At 43.2% G+C, this 23,812-nt stretch overlaps 1 long non-coding RNA gene across 1 annotated transcript; it reads left to right on the forward strand.

Annotated features, from left to right (window-relative positions):
• The first annotated feature begins 671 nt into the window (after window positions 1-671).
• Window positions 672-12,690, forward strand: LOC116989686. The gene is made up of 3 exons (XR_004416293.1): window positions 672-682; window positions 5,801-5,803; window positions 12,584-12,690. It is a non-coding gene; the product is annotated as an uncharacterized LOC116989686 (long non-coding RNA).
• The last annotated feature ends 11,122 nt before the right edge of the window (window positions 12,691-23,812 follow it).

Genomic DNA, 23,812 nt, shown 5'->3' on the forward strand with positions numbered 1-23,812 from the left:
TGCAGAACACTTGAGAGATTCAGAGATAGAACATAGAACAGCACAGCACAGGAAAAGGCCCTTCGGCGCATGATGTCTGTATCGAACACGATAGCAAGATAAATGATCTCCTCTGCCTGCAAGTGATCCATACCCTTCCATTCCCTGCAGATCCATGTACCTCCATCAGCCATGGCAGTGCATTCCAGGCATTTCAAAATAACTTTCAAGATGGACTGAATTGTGCCCCCCGTCACCTTAAAACTATGCTTAGATTTTTTTTCTTTGTCGACTCTCAATGGAATTCTGACAAATAAATGATGCTTCTTGTTTCTTTCTGCATTAGTGATCCAATTTTGCCACAATGGATCCAAGACAATGTACAAATTTGTCTCAAAGCTTGAAGTTGATCGCGGTTCAACCTGACCTGAACTTAACAAATAGCCCATTCATATAGTTTAATTGTTAACGTAAATTAATTCATTTTCAGTTCTCCTCTGAATTAGTTTTGACACTAGGCATTTCTGCAAATTTCTTTCATTTCTTTATTTGTGCATTTCGTTAGTGGTTCTGTTTTTACACTGCTTTAATTTTGTCGGCTTGACTCCCCCACCACAGTACCCACTAGGTAAACAATGTGACAAGATAATTGTGGGTGTAGTCCGCAATAAAATCACATTGCTGGGTGGTGCCACCAATTCATGTCGCAACCTGCTTGGCATTGCGTTCCCACCCTCGTGCCCAGGGAACAGCTTCCTGATTTGGACTATGAGCATGAGTGTAACATCAACTGCTAACCGCAAAAAAGAAGAGTACCCAAGAGTTCAGCATCGCAGGCTGGATTTGAACTGGCCGCAAGAGTTAAAAGGACGTGACTCCAAATGAACCAAGCTTAGTATTCAGCTCCATAGTTGAAAGTACATGCCACCAGATTCATGAACAGCTTCTCCCCTCTGTTACCAGACTATATGGTCCTCTCATGAGCTAAGAGTGTAGTCCTGATCTGCCATTCAACCTCATTATAACTACTGCACTTTTCTATCTGCACTTTCTCTGTAACTGTAATGCTATAATGCGATAATACTATATTCTGCATTCTGGTATTTTTTTTCTATTTGCACTACCTGTTGTATTTCTGTATGTTTTGATTATGCTCATGTATGGTATGATTTGACTGGATAGCATGAAACAGTTTCTCACTGTATCTTGGTGCATGTGACAATACCGAGGGGTAAATATAACAAACAATCTGTCCTGGACCGACTACATGAAAGCTATGGCAAATAAAGCTCACCGTCACCTCTACTTCTCAAGTGCAAATTATATCTCCCACCACCTTTACCAACCTTTCTGTGCATACCATGCACCATCGATAACATATTATTAGCTTTCATCAGGTCTACTCTCGCACCTACTTTCTATGATTCTATGATTCTATGATCACAGTTTGGTTTAGACACAGCTCTGCTCAAGACTGTAAGAAATTGCAAAGATGTGGATAGAGCCCAGTATAGCACAGTCCAGAACCCCCTCCACCCCCCCCCCCCTCCCCTCCCCTGCCCCCGCCCTTTCTCCAAATCGACACCATCCTTGGAAAAGAAGCTAACATAATCAAGGACTTTTTCACCTTCGTCATTCGCCTTCTTCCATCGGGCAGAAGGTACAAAAGCTTGAAAGCATGCACCACCAGATTGAGGAGCAGCTTCATCTTTTATCAGAGCTGTTATCAGGATACTAAACTGTCCTCTCATAAGCTAGGGTGTAGTCCCAATCTTCCAATCTATCTCACTGTGGACCATGAGAGATTTTCTCTGGAACTGTAAAGCCACAATGCTGAAAAATTATATTCGGCACTCTGGTACTATTCTCTGTGCACTACCTTGTTCTACATGTGTAGGAAGGAGCTGCAGATACTGGTTTAAGGTGAAAATAGATACAAAATGCTGGAGTAATCCAGTGGTACAGGCAGCATCCCTGGAGAGAAGGAATGGGTGACGTTTCGGGTCAAGAAACTTCATCAGTATGAAGAAGGGTCTCAACCTGAAACGTCGCCCATTGCTTCTCTCCAGAGATGCTGCCTGGCCCGCTGAGTTACTCGAGCATTTTGTGTCTATCTTCTGTTCTACTTCTGTATGCTTGATTGTACTCATGTGTAGTTTTATCTGATTTAATTGGAGAGCATGCAAATATACTTTTTTTCATTCTATCTTGTTCCACGTGACAGAAATATACCAATACTAATTGCAGAATAAGCAGGACAGTTTCCAGTCCACCTATACCACAATGTAAAAGCCTCTACGACCCATCTGCTTTGCAGCAGGTGTTTAAGGGGAAGGGAAGGGTGAGTGGGAAGTGCTATTAATTGCGCTGGAACCTCAACTGCTTTGCAAATTCCCCAAAGTGCCGCTTGCACAAACAAAAACTCGTTGCTTTGAACTGAAAGTAATCCCTTTTCGTTTAACCAGATTTCTTTCCACCCCCCTCCCCACAATCAGTCTGAAGTCGGGTCCCGACCCAAAATTACACCTATCCATGATATTCAGAGATGCTGCCTGATCAGTTGAATTACTCCAGCACTTTGTGTTTTTTTTGTAAACCAGCATCTAAAGTTCCTTGTTTCTACAAAATCCTTACAGCCTTTGGTAAAACAGTTAAACAGTTCACATGAAGATGTTGGCTGCTGTTGCTGCTATGATGATCAATAAGTTGAGGTCTGACCTAATTTTATTAAATTTCCTATTTTATTAAAAAAAATATTATCAGTTTTATTGCAAAAAGATTACTCATTGAAAATTGAAGAGCATAAACATTTGTCAATGCACCACACCAGCCCATGGTGGCGCAGCGGTAAAGTTGCTGCCTTACAGCGCTTGCAGCGCCGGAGACCCAGGGTTGGATCCCGACTGCGGGTGCTGTCTGTACGGAGTTTGTACGTTCTCCCCGTGACCGCGTGGGTTTTCTCCGATTTGTTCGGTTTCGTCCCACACTCCAAAGAAGTACAAGTATGTAGGTTAATCGGCTTGGTGCATGTGTAAACTGTCCCAAGTGGGTGTAGGATAGTGTTAATGTGCGGGGACCATTGGTCGGTGCGGACTCGGTGGGCCGAAGGGCCTGTTTCCGTGCTATAGCACTAAACTAAACTAAACTAAACCTTCACCAAAACAGCTGCTATCTTTGTGCTTAAAGAATATAAATTCTAAGTGCACTTTTAAGTTCAGCAAACTAACAGTTCCTTAGCAGATTTACGGGCAGTTCCCAGGGAGAATTTTGGAGACGAATGCTGGAAGATCATCAACTCGGTGAAAGATGCTCTTTGATCTGCCCAAAACCTATTGGCCTCCCACCACAGCAAGATGTCTGTCAGGGAATGTTGCCGACTGGTCCATTCCAGACTGCAGGAAAACGTGCTATGGGACTCGCTACAGCTTGGTGGAGTCAACGCCAAAGCTCTGTGGGGCGAGAACCACAGTCGAGTGTCCTTCTGCTGCTGGATATTGAGGGGCAGAGTCTGATGGGGATAAAGGGGAGAGATATCACCCCAGAGTGCCACAAGCATTTAGTTTAGTTTAGCTTATTATTGTCATGTGTACCGAGGAAGACTAAAAAAACCTTTTGGCAATGAAATAGCATCATAACATGCAAAACCATGTTTGGTTTAAGGATAGTTGCAAACACTATTGAAATTGGCTCAAATTAATGTGTAGATGTTTTGTATAGATTTTTTATTCTGAATAAAATTTATTTTTGGAAATTAAAAAATTAAAGCATGGAGAAAGCAGTGCCAGAGTTCTATCCTGGCTATGGGGGCTGTCTGTGTGGAATTTGTACGTTTTCCCCATGACCGTATGGGTGTTCCCCAGGTGCTTCGGTTTCCTCCCACACTCCAAAGACGCACGGGCTTGTAGGTTAATTTGGCTTTGGTTAAAAAAATTAGAAAATTGTCCCTCATCTGTAGGATAGGGCTAGTGTATGGGGATCGCTGGTTCACACGGACTCGGTGGGCCGGAGGGACTGTCTCAGTGCTGTATTTCCATATCTTTAAACTAAACTAAGAGAATGACTACTTGTTGTGGTTAATAAAGACATATTACATCTTCAGTTCCAAATCCGAATGGCTCATTCAAAGTCACTACACAAGTCTTGAGGATTTATCCATCTTTAAGCCTGCTAAGGCATAGAGTATCCCCTGCTTATTTAGGAAGACCTGCACTAGGCTTTCACCTTCCCCTTCACTAAATTCAGCCTGAAAATATCCCCCCCTTATCCCTGCTCAGATGCTGTTGTTCCTTGGTGTCACAAACAATAAATGATGCCGAACCCTTTGACTGTTAAAAGGTAACAAAGGAATTTTATCTGTGAAATCCTGGAATCATTTAAAAAGAAAAATGTTACTGGGTTCTACTGTGGTAAATCATGATTAACTCTCCCAGGGACTTTGGTCTGGAGTCTTTCCAGTCAATTAAAACAGTGATTTACAGGATTCTCTGAGTCCCTGTTTCCATAAGAATTAGCGGTAGGGAAAATTGGCAGCATTCCCTAATGTTGGTTTAAGCAATGATTTGCATTGGCTTACTTCTATCTCTTTATTTTTGTATACAATTCCCTTAATCATAAATCCCTGGAACCTAATATTTTTATTTTAACTGCTCTACCGTCTGTCTGGGTTTTAATGATTTGATTAGCTTATTCTTTTTCATTGCAAGATAAGAACGCCTAGAAATTCCACTGCCTAACACCATGCACATGGAGACAAAATATTTCCAGGCTGGATTTGGGATTAACTTTGGGGATAAGGGGTGGCACAGTGGTGTGGCTGCTAGAGCTGCTGTATCAAAGTGCCAGATCGGATCCTTCCAGGTCTGATCCTGACCTCGGGCGCTGTGTGTGCGTCGTTTGAACATTCTTCCTGTGACTGAGTGGGTTTCATCCGGGTGCTTCAGTTTCCTCCCACATCCCAAAGACATGCGGGTTTGTAGATTAATCGGCCCCTGTACAATTGCTCCTGGTGCGGATGCGAAAGTGGGATAACATGGAACTAGTGTGAACGGGTGATCGATGGTCGGCATGGACTCGGCAGGCCCAAGGGTCTGTTTCCATCTTGTATGAACTAAGCTGCACTACACTACACTGTTCCTCTCCAGAAATTGCGACAGGCACTTCCAGCCTCAAATGCACCAACAATGCATCTTCTGCAGAAAGAAGAAACTGCAGATGCTGGTTTAAAAAAAAAGTACACAAAGTGCCAGAGTAACTCAATAAAAAGGGCTGCATCTCCAATGCATTATTTTGAGCTTGTCCTGGAGGTTTGCGGTTGAAACTTGACCATGGTCCTGAATTGTACTTGCCATCTAGCGCAGTTAGTCCAAGCAGGTTGTAATGGTGCTGCTCAATTAGAATAGTGTGATGTAAACAGGTCCAAGCCAAATCAAGAGTGTTTAATTGACTTATGCACTGGGAACAGAACAATGAAATTCTTTCATGCTGCAGCTTCACAAGAACATTAACATAATAACACACAAATAAATACACAATAAATAATACAATAAATTACCAGTTATATTAGGTAGATTGGACCATAATAGGGCAAGTCAAAGTGCGTTGTCTAACTTTAATACAAAGGCCACAGTAGTTCGGTGCTGAGGTAGGGCAGTAGATAGCGTTGTGCAGGGTGATTCAAGAGCCTGATGGTTGTGGGGAAGAAGTGGTTCCTGAACCTGGAGGTCATGCACATGGAGACAAAATATTTCCAGGCTGGATTTGGGATTAACTTTGGGGATAAGGGGCTCCTGTACCATCTTCCTGATGGTGGCAGCAAGATGAGAGGGTGACCAGGGTGATGTAGGTCTTTGTGTATGAAGGAACTGGATGGAGATGCTGGTTTAAACCAAAGATAGACACAAAATGTCGGAGTAACTCAGCGGGACAGGCAGCAATGCTGCGTTACTCCAGCATTTTATGTCTAACCTTGGTGTGGGATTTTGATGATATGAGCTGCTTTTTGAGGCAGCACCTCGTGTAGATCTCTTCAGCGGTAGATGCCTACAATGAACCAGCTCAGGCAAAGTCTGTTCATTTTCTCACTGACATGTTTACGTGCAGCCACCTAACATGGCCGCCTTCTCTTAGAGTTGGACCCCATTTCCCACTTCCACTGTGCCATGAAGTCACATGACTCATCCAAACAGACAAACCCACTGATCCATCCACTCCTCAGGTGAATGAGACTTTTGTCCCCGACTGCTGGTCTCTCATCTCTAAACTAAATTAAATGTAATGATGTCCCAAGCCAAACAGTGACAGGACACAGGAGATGTGAAGCTATAACACTAAATGTCCAATATTCCTACAAGAATGATCCCAGGAATGAGTAGGTTAACCCGTGAAGAGCATTTGTCGGCACTGGGCCTGCACTCTGGAGTTTAGAAGAATGAGGGGGGACCTCATTGAAACATAGAGAATAGTGAAAGGCTTGGATAGAGTGGATGTGGAGAGGATGTTTCCACTAGTGGGAGAGCCTAGGACTAGAGGCCATAGCCTCAGAATGATAGGGTGTTCTTTTAGGAAGCAGATGAGGAGACATTTCTTTAGTTGGAGGGTGGTGAATCTGTGGAATTCTTTGGCACAGAAGGCTGTGGAGGCAGTCAATCCCAATAATACTATATTAGCCAAGTATGTTTTGCAACATATGAGGAATTTCATTTGCCAAGCCAGTCATACAAATACCTTGCCGGAGATGCGATAAATGTTCGGATCGCATTCTCCGGTCACTCTACGGCCTACCATCGATGGAGCTGGAGGCCTCCCCGGACTGACCCAAGGTCAAAACACATTTTAACATAAACATCCATCACAGTGACTCCTCCACCTTCCTCACTGTGATGGAAGGCAAAAAAAAAGTTCAATCTCTTCCCTTTGCTCTCCCGTGGTCGGGGGCTTTGAGCCCTCCATTGGCGGGATGATCTTGACTCGTGTAATTGGCGGTGGGCCCTCCACATTGAGGCAATCAGCTCCAGCATCGGGGGGATGTCAGCTCCACTGCGCCGGACGATCAAACCCCGTGTCTGGGCTGGTCGAAACTTCTGTGACATTGGAGCTCCCGAAATCCACGGCCTCACCCGAGACTGCGAGCTCCCGTTGTAAAATCCACAGGCCGCGGTTGGAGTGATCCCAGGCAAGGAATGACTCCGATGTAAGTCCACGCCCCGCGGTGGGACCCAAGGTCAGTCCGAGGAGGCCTCCAGCTCCATCGATGGTAGGCCGCAGAGCGACCAGAGAATGCGATCCGAAAATTAATTGCATCTCCGGCAAGGTAAGAAACTGAAAAAAAAGTTTCCCCCGACTCCTCCCCCTACATAAAACAAACCGGAGAACATTTACTCAAACTTTTAACACAAACTTTTAACACGCACTTAAAACAAAAAAAGACGAAAAAACAAACAGACTGGTGGCGGGACTGCCAATCATGCGGCGCCCCAGGAATATTTTTGGTGGCATATTCAGTGGATATTTTTAAGGCAGAGATAGATAGATTCGTGATTAGTACAGATCTCAGTGGTTATGGGGCGAAGGCAGGAAAATGGGGTTAGGAGGGAGAGATAGAATTAGCCATGATTGAATGGTGGAGTGGACTTGATGGGCCGAATGGCCTAAATCTACTATCACATGACATATTAGTGAAGGATAGTAGATGTTGGCCTTGCCTAGTGTCCACAGCTCAACAATGAATACAAAGAGAAAGCTTGTATCTCTATGAATGGGAAAGTATTCCAACTGCTTCTATTCCATTCTGTGTAGTAATCAAGAAGTGGGAATTCTTAATGTAGCTGCGTTAGGAAACCAAATCCTTGATTTATGAATATTTTAAGACTTCCAGACCCACTGCTGGCCACAAACAGTATTGTGTGCAATGTCACATTATAACCTAGGACACACCTAGTTCTTGACTCATTGGCAGCAAGAATGAATAAAGAAATGTTTCCCCTGAGAAAAGTGAATAGCATTTAAAGTCTGATTTTCGAAAGCTCCCGAATCTTACATATCCTCCAATGAAAAAAACAATAATTGGAAAATATTTCTTACATGATCTTTCTACAGTGTCTTTCTGGTATTATAAGTATTTAATAGGCATTTCAGATGAACAGTTACTTCTTTGTTTAGTTTAGAGATACAGCACGGAAACAGGCCATTCGGCCCACCGATTCTGCGCCGACCAGAGATCCCCACACACTAACTTGATCCTACACACACTAGGGACAGTTTACAATTTTACCAAGCCAATTAATGTACAAACCTGGATGTCTTTGGATTGTGAGAGGAAACTGGAGCTCCTGGAGAAAACCCATGCAGGTCACGGGGAGAACGTACAAACTCTGTACAGACAGCAGCTGTTGTCAGGATCGATCCCAGGTCTCGGGTGTTCTAAGGCAGAAACTCTAACGCTGTGCCACCGTGCAGCCTTTGGTTACATTTCTACATTTGATCCAAAAGTTACAGAGGCTTCTCGTGATAAAAGTTTTGATTTCCTCTGTTATCTGTCCCTTTTCTCCATTAATTCTCCTCTATCCTGAGACCATGAACCTAATGCTGGTGTATGGTTCTACAAACCATGGATGTTCTAACCCAATGCTAACCCATAGGCGGTAATACTAAGGCTTCTCTGTGGATTGTCACCTTGTCGTGTTGGAGAAGCTTGTGTGAACCTGAGATCGCGAGAGCGATGCCGTCTGGAGCTTTGCTCCTGATAGGGCCACCCATGGCGGTAAGGTCGAGGGGGAAGTCTCTGACAAAGAGCAATCCAACTAAGCCCTCAACAGTGGAACAGGCGGAGGATGATGGCTGATCTTAGTGGAGCGCACAGCGGCTGGGAAGGTGGATGAAGGCAGCAGCAGAAAAGTGTCTCCAGTCGCCTTGGACTCCATGCCACTGGATCCTGACCCAGATCTGTCAAGGACCGTGTGGTGGCTGTCTGTGCACCAGTCTCCCCACGTTAAACAAAGTCACACACAGGTGACCTCCATACAGGGAATAACACCCTGGAGACACCCATGGTCAGCAATGACCGATGGGGGCCTAAGAAATACTAAAGACGGCAGAGTGTTTCAGCGGTAGACCTGCTGCCCTACAACGCCAGGGACCCGGGTTCAATACTGACTACTGATGCTGTCTGTATGGAGTTTGTACCTTCTCCCTGGGACCATGTGGGTTTTCTCTGATTGCTGCAAATTCCTCCCGCCCCTTCCAAAGACGTACATGTTTGCAGGTTAATTACCTTCTATAAATTGCCCTTAAGTGTATAGGATGCAAAAGTGGGATAACATAGAACTAGTGTACGGGTGATAGTTAGTCGACGTGGACTCAGTGGGAACAAGGTCCTTTTTCCACACCGTACCTCGAAAACTAAAACTAAAACTAAAAACTCTAGAACTATCCTTATCCACTGCACACATACTGACTAGAGTCAATGGTGATTAATTATCGTGTATACCAGCAAAGGAACAATTAAATTCTTAGTTGTTGCAGCGGAACAGGCCCAATAATGCAAAATGCAAAATGAATGCTCAATGATCAATAATACAATAATATTTAAATTAATTAATACACGTTAATACTAGGTAACCAGACCAACAAATGGGCAAAGATTGAAATCCATAGTACAACCAAAATAAAGTCCACAGAAATCATAGTTGCTGAGGTAGGGTTGTGGTTGATGGTACGCAGTGTTCAAGAGTGTTCAAGTTTGCTGGTACTTCGAAACAATCTGTATAAGGACCCAAACTTCGCCTATTCCTGTCCTCCATAGATGCCGCTGAGTTACTCCAGTCTAAGTTTAGAGATACAGCGCGGAAACAGGCTCTTCGGCCCATCGAGTCTGCGCCGACCTGCGATCCCCACACATTAGCACAAGCCTACACACACTAGGGACAATTTACACTTATACCAAGTAAACAAACCCAAGCCAATTAACCTACAAAACCTGTGGGAGTGTGGGAGGAAACCGAAAATCTCAGCGAAAACCCACGCGGTCACGGGGAGAACATGCAAACTCTGTTCAAACAGCACCCGTAGTCGGGATCGAACCCGGGTCTCTGGCGCTGCATGCGCTGTAAGGCAGCAATTCCACCGCTGCGCCACCATGCTGCTGTTTTGCCGCCGTGCCGTGCAGCTCACTAGTCCTTTGACTTTTTTTTGTTACCGGGAAGAAGCAGTTCTTGAACCTGGAGGTCATGGTTCTTAGGCTCCGGTGCCTTTTTCTTGTAGGTCGAGACAAGATGATAGTGAGGCCTAGAGGGTGGAGGGGCTTTGCGGCTGCCTTTTTGAGGAGGCATCCCCTTCAGTGATGAGGAGTGCAGTACTCAAGATGCAAGATACAAGGTCTTCCAATCTCCGCAGCCTCCTTCGAGGTGCTGGGCATACATTGCTTAACTAGACCACAATATAACTACAATGGCACGTTGCAGAAGAAATGCAATACAGTATTGAACAATGAGGGAACCTGGAATAGGGTGGTCTACAAGGGATTCTAAGGCTAATTGGGAGGTTTTGTCATTGATCCAACTGATATGCACCACTTTGCTGTATTACTGATATAGATTAGACTGGTTTGCCTTAACAAACTGAACCCATCAATTTTATTTGGCTTATGTTAAAGAGCAGAGAAGTGAAGCAGAATCTTAGTTTAACCTATCTCTTAGATATATCCTTAACACACATTGGACATTATTTACGATGCATTTATGAAATCATTTAAAGCTACATTTCCCTTATGTAGAAAAAAGCATCGCATTTGACCTATAACACAAACCTGTGCATGAAGGAACTGCAGATGCTGGTTTAAACCAAAAATAGACACAAAAAGCTGGAGTAGTTCATTGGGACAGGCAGCATTTCTGATGAGAAAAGGAATGGGTGACATTTTGAGACTGTCAGCTCTCCCTTGAGGAAATGAAATGGTTATTGGATGAAAAAAACAAGCTACATAATACACAGCAATTAGTAATGGAAGTGTAATTTTGACACTTGGTATTCTACCAGCCACTCCCTAATTTGGAAGGAATTAATATGCAGTTCATACTTAGTGTGCGTTCTTCAATGGGGTTTTTTTTAGCACCAACATCATAAAATTCACCTGCACCACTTGACAAGACATGTCCATTTCTCCCAAATTGTTACCTTTCAATGTGTTCCCTTGAGGGTTAGAGCCCTGAACTGACACTCAAGAAGATGGTACAAAAACATCTTACAACTGTTAAAATGAGTCATGAGAACATATGCTTCATATGAGATCATATGATCTTATGCACCATATCTTACATGAGATATTTGCAGATCTTATTACAAATATAATTAGTTGGTGAGCCAAGTTTTCCATTTTTTTGTTGGTTAGTCAGTTAGTTTATATTTTGCCACAGTAAAAGTTATAGTAAAATGCTTGCTCAGAATGATGTCCAGTCATATCATGCTACAGTATATATGAGTACAATAGATCCTCTTCTGGAACAGCACGCAGAGAGTCGCCTCGTTACGGTGCCATTTTGCAACTTCCAAGTCTCTGAGATGTCTGATCTTGACCCAGGGAGATATATAATTTTCTTATATTTTCACTTTGAGGCCGGGTGTTCTGGTGGCACTGGATAGATGAAGTAGGGGTCGGCCTGGCCCAGCGTGATGCCGGCAGCCGCTTCCACCGCCGCTCCGTGCAGCTGCTGCAGGCTGAGCACAATCCGCTCGCTCACCCGGTTATTGCAGGGCCTCTCACGACCATCTCCACCAACACCACCGCCCGCGACAACTCCAAACACAAAATGCTGGAGTAACTCAGCGGGACAGGCAGCATCTCCGGATAGAAAGAATGGGTGACGTTTCGGGCGGAGACCATTCTTCACACTTCTATCCTGAGATGCTGCCTGTCCCACTGAGTTACTAAAGCAATTTGTGTCTATCTTTGGTTTAAACCAGCATCCGCAGTTACTTCCTACACAACTCCAAACACGTTGTCTGTCACCTCCAGCGGTCTCCCCTCCACTTCCATCTTTTAGTTTAGTTTAATTTGGAGATACAGCTCAGAAACAAGCCCTTGGGACTACCTTGTCCACGCCGACCACCAATCCCCATACACTAGCACTATCCTACACACTAGGGACAATTTACAATTCTTACCAAACTCAAGTAACCTACAAACCTTTGGAGTATGGGAGGAAACCGGAGCACCTGGAAAAAACCCCATGATGAGAGAACATACAAACTCAGTACAGACAGCACCTGTAGTCTGGATCACACCCGGAACTTTGGCGCTGTAAAGAAGTAATTCTACCGCTGTACCACAGTGTCATCAAATGTTTTCCCTGGTCACTTTGACTTCCCGAACTGATAACAGAACGTTTGGGTGCTTTCGAGGGTGCAGTAGGTGAGATCATGGACAGTTCATGGCCAATTGCTTTCCCCTTCACCTTCCACCACTGCCATGTTTCCTGTGGAGAGAGCACATTGACCTTGATTAGATCTCCAGCTTGTTTGCAAAGATACATTTTTCTAACCCATATCGCTCTACAAATTTAATCCAGCAAAATCTGTATGAATTTCAGCAAATATTTGACTACTTTGCTAGTTCATCAGTTCTAGGAGCTGAATAAGGTCATTTGGCCCATCCAGTCTACTCTGCCATTCAATCATGGCTGATCTATCTTTCCTTCTCAACCCCATTCTCCTGCCTTCTCCCCATAAGCCCTGACTCCCGTACTAATCAAGAATCTGTCCGTTTCCACCTTAAAAATATCCATGGATTTGGCCTCCACCGCCATCTGTGGCAATGAATGCCAGATTCACCACCCTCTAAAGAAATCACTTCACCACTAAAGAAATCCCTTCTCATCACTTTTCTAAAGGTTTGTCCTTTTATTCTGAGGATATGGCCTCTGGTCCTAGATTCTTCCGCTAGTAAAAACATCCTTTTCACATTCACTCTATTCAGGCCTTTCACTATTCGATGAAACTGATTGAACAAATGCTGGATTTTTCCGAGAATGTTAGAATTCCTAACATTTCCCAGGTAAATATGCTAGTTCAGGGTAAAGATTCAAAAATCAATCAAAAAAGTATTGTTGTAGTAAAAATGCCTCAACAATTTGCCTGAACCTCAAAAAACACTTCTTTTTTTAAATGTTAAAAGAACGTGGACTTTATTGAGTCCAAATCTGACCCCTGCAGTTAGGAGTCAACCAACCACATGGCTAGACAGAACAGGTAACCAGAGCAATTTCTTTCCCCGGAAAAGATATTTAGTTTAGTTTAGAAATACAGCATGGAAACAGGCCCTTTGGCCCACTGAGTCAATGCTGACCATCGATCACCCATTCACACTAGTGCTCTGTTATCCGACTTTCGCATCCACTTCCTGCAAACGAAGGGCGGTTTACAGAAGCCAATTAACTTACAAACTCAGTCGCAGGAAGATCATACAGATCCACGCAGACAGCATCCAAGATCAGGATTGAAGAAAAGTCCCGACCTGAAACGTCACCCTTCCTTTTTCTCCAAAAGTGTTGCCTGACCCGCGTAGTTACTCCAGTACTTTGTGTCTGCAACAGGATTAAACCCTTGTTTCCAGTGCTGAGAGGCAACAGCTCTACTGGATGCACCACTCTGCTGCCCAGAACCAGAACACATTTTATGGCAATCCCGTAGCTCCCTGCTGACCATTATTGTTCGAAGGGTTCCAGATATATTTAACCACTTGAATCTAAACTACTCAGCTGCCCTGGCAGGGTTTTGAACTTGAATCCCTGGATCATTGGACCAAACTGTCTGTTGGTGTCATAGATAAGTCACGATGCACAAGGTGAGAGCTGTCAGGAACAAGGCTTTGGCTTAATGGTAGCAAAGTATTCTAGCACAAAGGATATTCATGGCAGTGGAAAAATCTTTGACCATCTGTCCATTCTGGGCTGAAGAAAAGTTATTTTTGAACCTATCCCACTTCCCAGGTCCTGACCTGTAGCATCCTAGAAACATAGAAACATAGAAAATAGGTGCAGGAGTAGGCCATTTGGCCCTTCGAGTCAGCACTGTCATTCAATATGATCATGGCTGATTATCCAGAATCAATACCCCATTCCTGCTTTCTCCCCATATCCCTTGATTCTGTTTGCCCTAAGAGCTATATCTAACTCTCTCTTGAATACATCCAGCAAATTGGCCTCCACTGAATTCTGTGGCAGAGAATTCCACAGATTCACAACTCCCTGGCTGAAAAGGGTTTTCCTCATCTCAGTCTTAAATGGCCTACCCTTTATTCTTAAACTGTGACTCCTGGTTCTGGACTCCTCCAACATCGGGAATTTTTTTCCGGCATCTAGCCTGTCCAATCCCTTAAGAATTTTACATGGTTCCATAAGATTCCCTCTCATCCTTCTAAATTACAGTGAATATAAGCCCAGTCGATCTATTCTTTCATCATATGTCAGTCCCGCCATCCCGGGAATTAACCTGGTGAACCTATGCTACACTCCCTCAATATCCTGGCTCACAGCACTTCAAATAGTTACGATATCATAAGGTACAATAACAAGATTTTAAATTTGGCCCTTAGTCCTCTAAACCTTTCTGATCCATGTGCCTGATGTCCAAATGGTTTTTAAAAGGTTTAGAGGGATATGGGCCAAATGCAGACAAATGGAACTAACTTAGATGGGGCATCTTGGTTAGCATTAACGGGTCTGACTGAAGGGCCTGTCTCTGTGCTCTATGGCTCTGTATGAATGGTTTCTACTTTTACCATTTGACTCCCAATGAGTTCAAGATCCCCGTTACATTTTGGGCAAAAGTCTATTTCCGAAACACCCCTGGAATCATTTTAACTGATGCCTAAAATCTGCAAGCTCGCATCCTCTCATGACCTTACACATCCCCATTAAAGCTCCCCTCAGCTTATTCTGCCCCCAAAGGAAACAACCTATTTAAGGGTAGCACTGTGGCACAGCAGTAGAGCTGCTGCCTCACATCACCGGTGACCCAGGTTCAATCCTGATTATGGGTGCTGTCTGGGTGGAGTTTGCACATTCTCCTTGTGACCGAGTGGGTTTTCTCCGGGTGCACTGGTTTTCTTACACAATTCAAAAATGTGCAGCTTTTTCGGTTAATTGGCTTCTGTAAATTGTCCCTAGTGTGTAGGAGGCGAGTGGGATTACATTGAACTAGTGTCAAGGGGATCGAAGGTCAACCTGCTTCTCTAAACTAAACTAAACTAAACTAAGCATTTTAGTTTAATAGCTATAATTTTTCGGACCTGACAATTTCCTCGTTACATTTGCTCCATGGTCTCCCGAGTGTATCATTCACTTTGTGTGCCATTCTCGTTTTCTGCGTAAGAAGATAAAAGACCACATACCGATCAGTCTTGGCACTCGGAAATCAAAATTCTTCGTATAATCATCCAGTTATTGGCTCCAAGCTACCATTTGGGATTAATCTCCATATTCCTTTCTGTAATGATGATGCTAACTCTGGAAGGAGAATTCTCTCAGACTGCCAATAAGCCCGCGAGTCCTCTCATTACTATTTTATAAGGGTAGATATCTTGTTTTTTTTCCAGACCTCGGGAGTTGATCCAGCTTTAAGTCAGACTTAGTAAAGGTGCCCAGGGAATTCTTAGAAGGAAAGTTAGGTTCAGTCTTCCTCAGCTAACATGGAAATAAGTCTTCTAACATTTGCACTCCCGCTGTGCACAAGGTTCTTGAGGGCAGGACCTGGATCACTGTGCTGGCCGCACTGGAATCATAGGGCTACACAACCTGGAAACAAGCTCTTTGGCCCTTCTTGTCCACACTGACCAAGATACCAATCTAAATTAATCCCATTTGCTTGCATTTGTCCAATATCTTTCTACACCTTTTTGTTTTTGAGATACAGCATGGAAACAGGTCCATGTCGACCAGTGAACATCTGTACAGTACTGGAACATTGATCATTGCTTTAAAGTCTTTCTGATTTGTCCAGCTGACTGCTACTCTCATTTAATTTCTGAACAATGTAATACACATTTGATAAATTGCTAGCTAATCACTTTGTGACATTGTTTGTGGAGTGTCTAGGTTAGGATGATGGACGTTCCGTTAATTGCCACCATGTTTTAGACATAGACATAGACATAGAAAATAGGTGCAGGAGTAGGCCATTCGGATCATGGCTGATCATCCAACTCAGCATCCTGTACCTGCCTTCTCTCCATACCCCCTGATCCCTTTAGCCACAAGGGCCATATCTAACTCCCTCTTAAATATAGCCAATGAACTCGCTTCAACCACCCTCTGTGGCAGAGAATTCCAGAGATTCACCACTCTCTGTGTGAAAAATGTTTTCCTCATCTCGGTCCTAAAAGATTTCCCCCTTATCCTTAAACGGTGACCCCTTGTTCTGGACTTCCCCAACATCAGGAACAATCTTCCTGCATCTAGCCTGTCCAACCCCTTAAGAACCCCTTTTATCCCTTTACGGTTGCTGGTCTCTGGGGAAATGAACCAAATAGACCTAGAGGCAGAGTATTGATGGTTTTGATACTAATCATTGTTGTTGTGAACTTCTTTATCTTACCAGTGGTTGGTTCATCTCATTATCTCAAGGCCATATTACAGTCAGGTAAGCTGGGGTGATATGGTGGTGCAGCGGTAGAGTTGCTGCCTTACAGCGCCAGAGACCCAGGTTCGATCTGGACTATGGATGCTGTCTGTATGGAGTTTGTATGTTCTTCCTGTGACCTCGTGGGTTTTCTCAAGGTGCTCTGGTTTCCTCCCACACTCCAAAGGCATACAGGTTTGTAGGTTAATTGGCCTCTGTAGATTGTATGTTGTCCCGAGTGTGTAGTATAGTGATAGTGTACGGGGATCGCTAGTTGACGTGGGCCTGTTTCCACGCTGTATCTCTTAAGTCTAAAGTAATAAATTGAGATTTCCAAATTCTTATTGCATATGTTCTTCATGAAAAGATTGTCTATCTGTGATTTGCTCTTCTCGTGCAAAGTGTGGCATCTGGTCTGCAATATTCTGATAGTGAAGTCAAGAGTGTTTTATTGTCATATGTCCGAAACAGAAGAGTGAAATTCTTACTCACAGCACCAGCGCAATGGGTTATAAACAGAGTCCTTGATAGATAACTAAATACAAAGCCCAATATAGTGCAAAAACGAAACAAATCCTAGTACAACCCAGGGAGTTCGTAGTTCAGAGTTTAGTTGGAATTCATGGTGTTCAACAGCCTAATGTTTGTTGCGATGGCTGAAAGATTCATTCAATGTATTATTGAGATTAGAGTAAGAGTATGATTTATGACAGGATAAAGAACCAGTTAATAGTTCTTGAGATTTCAGTACAAAAATATGGTTGAGACATTTAAGATATTTTTTTCCTCCAAATCCATATATAGAATGCATAATGTCCCTTTTATTATTTTCTTGACAATTGGCATGCTGGAGACCAAGGTTAACATTTCTGGAATTCTTAAGTTCCTGCTTCATGGGAGCGAGAGACATTAAGTAAAAATTTGCCTGTTTCAAATTGCATTCCAGTGAATATGAGATCATGTGTTTTTTTTCTCTCGCTACAAAGCTCCCAAGCTGCCATCTAATTAGCCAAGATTGTTGTAAACAGCAACATCCAAGTGGGTCTGGATTTCTACAGCAATTTAAGTTAGAATAAAAACACAGAAACATAGAAAAATAGGTGCAGGAGTAGGCCATTTGGCCCTTCGAGCCAGCATTGCGATTCAATATGATCATGGCTGATCATCTAAAATCAGTACCCCGTTCCTGCTTTCTCCCCATATCCCTTGATTCCTTTAGCCCTAAGAGCTAAATCTAAATCTCTCTTGAAAACAGCATCTCTCTTGAAAACAGGATGAACAGGGTCACTGAACTAATGTCCAAAACAGATTTCTGGAAGAAATTAGATCATGCTTACACCCTGCATACGTGCAAGATCTGACACACAGCAAACAGTATCAGTCCATGACTTTGGATTGCCTTTGAACATTACAATGATCAAAGTGAGGCCAAATGCAAATTGGAGTAACAGCACCTCATATTTCACTTGGGCAGCTTACAACCCAGCGGTATGAATATTGATTTCTCAAACTTCAAGTAACCCTTGCATCCCCTCTCTCTCCATCTCTCCCACAACCAATTTGTTGTACTAGTTCTAAAGTCGTCCTGTGGAGTCTCATTTTCTGTAACTCATTTTCATCTAGCCCACAATTAACAATGGCCAGTTTTCTTTATCACTGTTACTTTCTTGCAAATCTTTCATTCATTTGTCCCATATCTCTCTATATCACCATCTATATCTCTCGTTTCCCTTTCCCCTGACTCTCAGTCTGAAGAAGTGTCTCGACCCAAAATGTCACCTATTCCTTTCCTCCAGAGATGCCGTCTGACCCGTTGAGATACTCTAGCTTTTTTTAATCTTAGGAATATCTATTTTAGGAATATAATGAAACTCATTGCATCTATTCATAGGTCCTATAATAGTGGTCAGTCGCTGAGATTGGGGGCAACCGTCAATCTGTCCTACTTTGCTGTGACAATTATTTTCAGCCAAAGGCTGAGAAAATGTTCCTCCTGCCTCACATTGGGAAACAATTACAACTCTCTCAACATTGATGAGGTAAAATTGCAAATGCTGATTCTTGGGCTGTAAACCCCTGCTTGCCAAGAATTGGCTGCACACCAGTGATATTTGTTCTCTAGCCATCATGGATGGTTGTCCTATTTTTATTGACCAGTTTTTGCTTCAACTCGAGAAGATGGGAATAAAACAAAACAAATGAAGTAAATAAGCCGCTGAAAATATTGGATCCATTGATTTTTATTTTTTTTTCTGCAATCTGCCTTACAGCGCCAGAGACTCAGGTTTGATCCTGACTACCGGTGCTGTTTGAATGGAGTTTGTACATTCTCCCCATGACCGCATGGGTTTTCTCAGAGATCTATGGTTTCATCACAAACGCCAAAGATGCACAGGTTTGTAGATTAATTAGCTTGGTATAAATATAAATTGCCCCTAGTGTGTGTAGAATAATGTTAATGTGCGGAGATCGCTTCAGTGCGGACTCTGTGGGCCGAAGGGCCTGTTTCCGCGCTGTATCTCTAATTTAAACTAAACTCATTGTCTTGACATTTCATCATTTTGCTGTGATCACTTCACCCATGGTCCACTTTCCATCGACATCTTGTTACATTATAACCTTGAACAAACTACGGTAAGAATTCACTGTTGTAGTGCGGTGTTAGCTTTTGCTTGCGGTAGAGAGGCACGCAGTTGGCCTGACCATAGGCAGGGTCACCCTTTGAATACCTGCTTGCTGCTTACAGCTGAAACCCTGTTGATAGCATTCTTGTCTCTTGGCCTGAAACCTAAGGTTCCAAATCCCATTCCAGAAACTTACTTATAAAAATCTATGCTGATTAGAGTGATGAAAGGTGACTTGTTGGTCTTTGGATGAAGCATTCTAAGCTAAGACCCCATGGCACCATCTTGGAGAGGTGCAAAATGTGAAGTTCTTTGGTGTCCCCACCATCAAACAAATCTAGAGGAAATGCTAGCTAATAAAGGCAGTCAATATCTTTAAAGACCTACGCCACACTTGCCACACTCTAGTTTTGGTCTTCTCATTGGAAATCATTAGCCATGAAGTTCAAGAACAGACAAAGTGTGCAGAAAGGAACTGCAGATGCTGGTTTATACCAAAGATAGACCCTAAGTGCTGGAGTAACTTAACAGGTCAGGCAGCATCTCTGGTGAAAAAGAATGGATGAGGTTTCGGGTCGGGACCCCTTCCTCTCTACTTTCGGTCTGAAGAAGGATCCCGACCTGAAATGACACCCATCCCTTTTCTCCAGAGATGTTGCCTGACCCGTTGAGTTACTCCAGCGCTGTGTGTCTCTCTTCAGTTCAACAACAGCTTCTTCCCAGCAACCATCAGGCTCTTGCACTACACAGCACTAACATCAACAACTCCCAACTTCTATGCACCATGTCTTTGCTTGCACCAGTTTTTCTTTTGCACTAGTATCAGGGTTATGAATTAATTTATTGCATTTTTGGACTATTGTGTTTTCCGTGTGTATTGCTTTTGTAGCCAGCAGCAAGGAAGAATGTCATTGTTCTCTTTTCAGTACCTACAATTAACCACGCTTGTCTCTTAGGTCCATGACATTGCACTGAATGTCGTTCATGGTAGAAAAAGAATGTGGAAAGCAGGTGGGCCGATGGCAGCCATGCATTTCCCATTGCCATGGCAATATGTTAACCTCATCTTGCTAACGTTCCCAACTTTTATAAATAGCAAGGTTCACTGAGAGAAGGTTGTGGTTCAAAATACCAAGGCCCACATTTCATTCAGACACCTCATTAAAAATAAAGTATTTCAAATGATCAATGATCAACTCAAAATACAGGTTCTATACATTCGACTCAAATGAAATCTCCTGATAATGGAACAAATCAAGAAGGACTTTTGTTGCCTTTGAATTCTTTCTATGTTAATCAATCATCTTTATTTATTCTGACAAGATTGTTGATGGAAAAATCCTGTTTCTTTTCTGCTCTTGGGACAGATATGGGGACATTTGCAAGAAATTCAATAGCAAAGAATATTCAGCAAAACTCAACCTGCTGGAGGAACTCCGCGGGTCAGGCAGCATCTGTAGAGGGAATGAACCAGCAATGTTTGGGGTCAGGATTCTTCTTCAGAATCTACTCACTCCAGATATGCTGCCTGGCCTGCTGCATTCCTCTAGCACTTAGTGTTTTGCTCAAGATTCCAGCATCTGCAGTTTCTTGTCTCTAAAGAATATTCCTTTGTCGATGGCATTGCACTGCTTGCAAGAGGACATTGGAAATTAAGTAAAAAACAAACTGCTGGAGTCCCACATTTCCCTTTTCAACCCCCCTCCTTACACTCTCCCTATCCCCTTCCGCCCATATTACCCCCTCCAGCTTAAGATTCATTCTTGTTCACGAGTTCATGTCATAAGAGCAGAATTTGACCATTCAGCATATCGAGTCTACTCCGTCATTCAATCATGGCTGATCTCAACCCCATTCTCCTGCCTGCTCCCCATAACTCTTAACACCATTACTAATCAAGAATCGGTCAATCTCCATCTTAAAAATAACCAATGACTTAGCCTCCACAGCTTTCTGTGACAATGAACTCCACAGATGCACCATCCTCTGACGAGAGAAATTCCTCCTCATCTCCTTTCTAGAGGTATTTCCTCTTATTCTGAGGCTGTGCCCTCTGGTCTGAGACTCTGCCACTAGCGGAAACATCACTGACTCCCTTTTATTTACTTCTAAACATTGTCACTTTCTCCGCCCATCTGCTGATCACCATCACCCTCACCTGTATCCACCTATCACTCGGCAGATTTAATACTGCAGATGCTGGAAATATGAAATAAAAACAGTAAATGTTAGTCTTACTCAGTAGATTAGGTAGCATCAGTAGAGGGAGGGCAACAGGATTAACATATCAAGGCAAGGAACAATTGATATTTTAATGTCAAAGAGACGTCAGCATTTTCTGGTTTTATTTCAGTGTTGAAACACTTACAGTGTTTGGCATTTGGATTTTCATCTTAAAACTACGTTGGTGTTGGAGAGGACTTACTTCCATGGCTCCATGAGTTCATTAATCATTATAACTCTGTTTTTGACACCTCAATTTCCTTTTACCAAACGCCCTATGTCCAGGATGGATCACCTGATTATTTTCCTTCAGGCTCCCCTCGATGATGGGAGAAAATGTTTGCAACATTTACGAGCTTACAACCCAGTAGTAAGACCACTGAAGTCTCCAATTTCAGGTAAACCCTGTCACCCCACTCTAACGAGAAGCCATTTTTCCCACCTTCTCCCACCCATCTAGTGACCCTGCTCCTTTCCCCTCTTCTGTGCGCTCCTCTCACATCCATGAGTCCCATCTTTTATTTTATCCTCTCTTTCCCCTTCCCCCCAAGACCCCTTTCACTAATATCCCTCCTTCTGGGCTTACATGTCAATTCTACTCTTCTTTCTTTATCTGACACTTTTTATCTTTTTCTTTTATCTCCTTTTCACCTCTAGCCTTTGTCACTATCTCCATCCATTGACAATCACTGCCCCCCCCCCCCCTTCCTTCATTTGCTCCACCTATTACTTGCCAGGCTTTACCCCACTTCCACCTCTTTTCCAGCATCCCCCCCCCCCCCCTACCCCCCACCTTACTCCATTAGTCTACTGGAGGGCCACAACCCATAAAAACGTCCATTCTCTCCACAGATGTTTCCTGATCTGCTGAGTTCCTCCAGCACTTTGCAGATGCTGGAATCTTGAGCAAAGCACAGTCTCTTGTGTCCCCAATCATAATAATTTATCTGCAATCAGTGGCTCTTAAATAGGCTCCAAGTACAAAAGGATTTCCTCTTTGATTCTACCGGCCTGATCTTTTCTCAGTTTCCTCAGACACAATGTGCCTTAGGGTGTAGTTTCTTTCAGGTTTTGTACCCATCATAGTTGTGCCTTCTAGCACTGGCTTTATGCAGCTCAAGTGCAGGTACACCATTGATTTTCTGACACCCTTGGTTCCAGAGCCTTGCCCGATTATTCATTTTGCCGGACCAACCGAGGTCACTCAACAATACACCTCTGACCCACTAATTATACACCTCCCGTATCCCTAAAGCACCTTGGACTGCTAGTAATATAAAATAAAGAATTAACAATTAACAAAGAAGTAAACAATGAACTCTCTCAGGATGGAGTCATATGTTCTAAAATAGCTTGCACCACACGCTCAGTTGCCGGATAATCGGTGGAGTACCTGTACTTAGAAATGTACCCATACATGGTAGCATTAAACACACTGTATAAACATACAATCACAGTGGCGTAATGGTAGAGTTGCTGCCTTACAGCACCAGAAACCCGGGTTTGATCCCGACTACTGGGGCTGTCTGAACAGGGTTTGTACGCTCTCCCCGTGACCTACATGGATTTTCTCCGAGATCTTCGGATCCTACCCCACTCCAAAGATGTGCCGGTTTGTAGGTTAATTCACTTGGTGTAAATGTAAAATTGTCCCTAGTGTGTGTAGGGTAGTGCTAATCTGCGGGGATCTGCGATGGGCCAAAGAGCCTGTTTCCGTGCTGTATCTCTAAGCTAAACTAAACTAAACTAAATATAAGATTAAGATACATTGGTGATTCTTATGTTTGTTGCTGAATAATGTAGCAACAAAAATATGATCAAAGTCCACATCAAACACCTGAATGCGTTTTCTAACATACTTCCTAACTTTGACTAGTTATCTAAAGTAAAAATCTATCAGCCATCTTCAAGCTTTGTTAAATGTATGCTTCAATGTGGTGAATTATTGTATGTTCAGTATCACCAAATGGGCATGGGTTTCTAGGCAATTATGTCCTAACAATCAGAGGTAAATAAATCATTCTCCTAAACTTCCTTTCAAATTTATCTTATCTTGAACCTTTGCCCTCTAATTACAATATAATAATGAGGAAATAATTTTCCCTATTTACTTTTGCAAAGTACCTTATTATGTTGAGCATAAGGTTGAATACACAGAGGATGTTGCCAGGTCTTGTAGGCCTAAGCTATAGGGAGAGGTTGGGCAGTGCAGGACTTCATTCCTTGGAGCGCAGCAAGTTGAGGCATGATCTTTCAGAGATGTATAAAATCATGAGGGGAATAGATAGGGTGAATGCACAATGTCTTTTTTTTCCAGGTTAGGGGAATCAAGAGCTAGAGAGCATGGATTTAAGTTGAGAGGGAAAAGATTGAATGGG

This window comes from Amblyraja radiata, chromosome 29 (assembly GCF_010909765.2).
Source record: "Amblyraja radiata isolate CabotCenter1 chromosome 29, sAmbRad1.1.pri, whole genome shotgun sequence".
Classification (NCBI taxonomy): Eukaryota; Metazoa; Chordata; class Chondrichthyes; order Rajiformes; family Rajidae; genus Amblyraja; species Amblyraja radiata.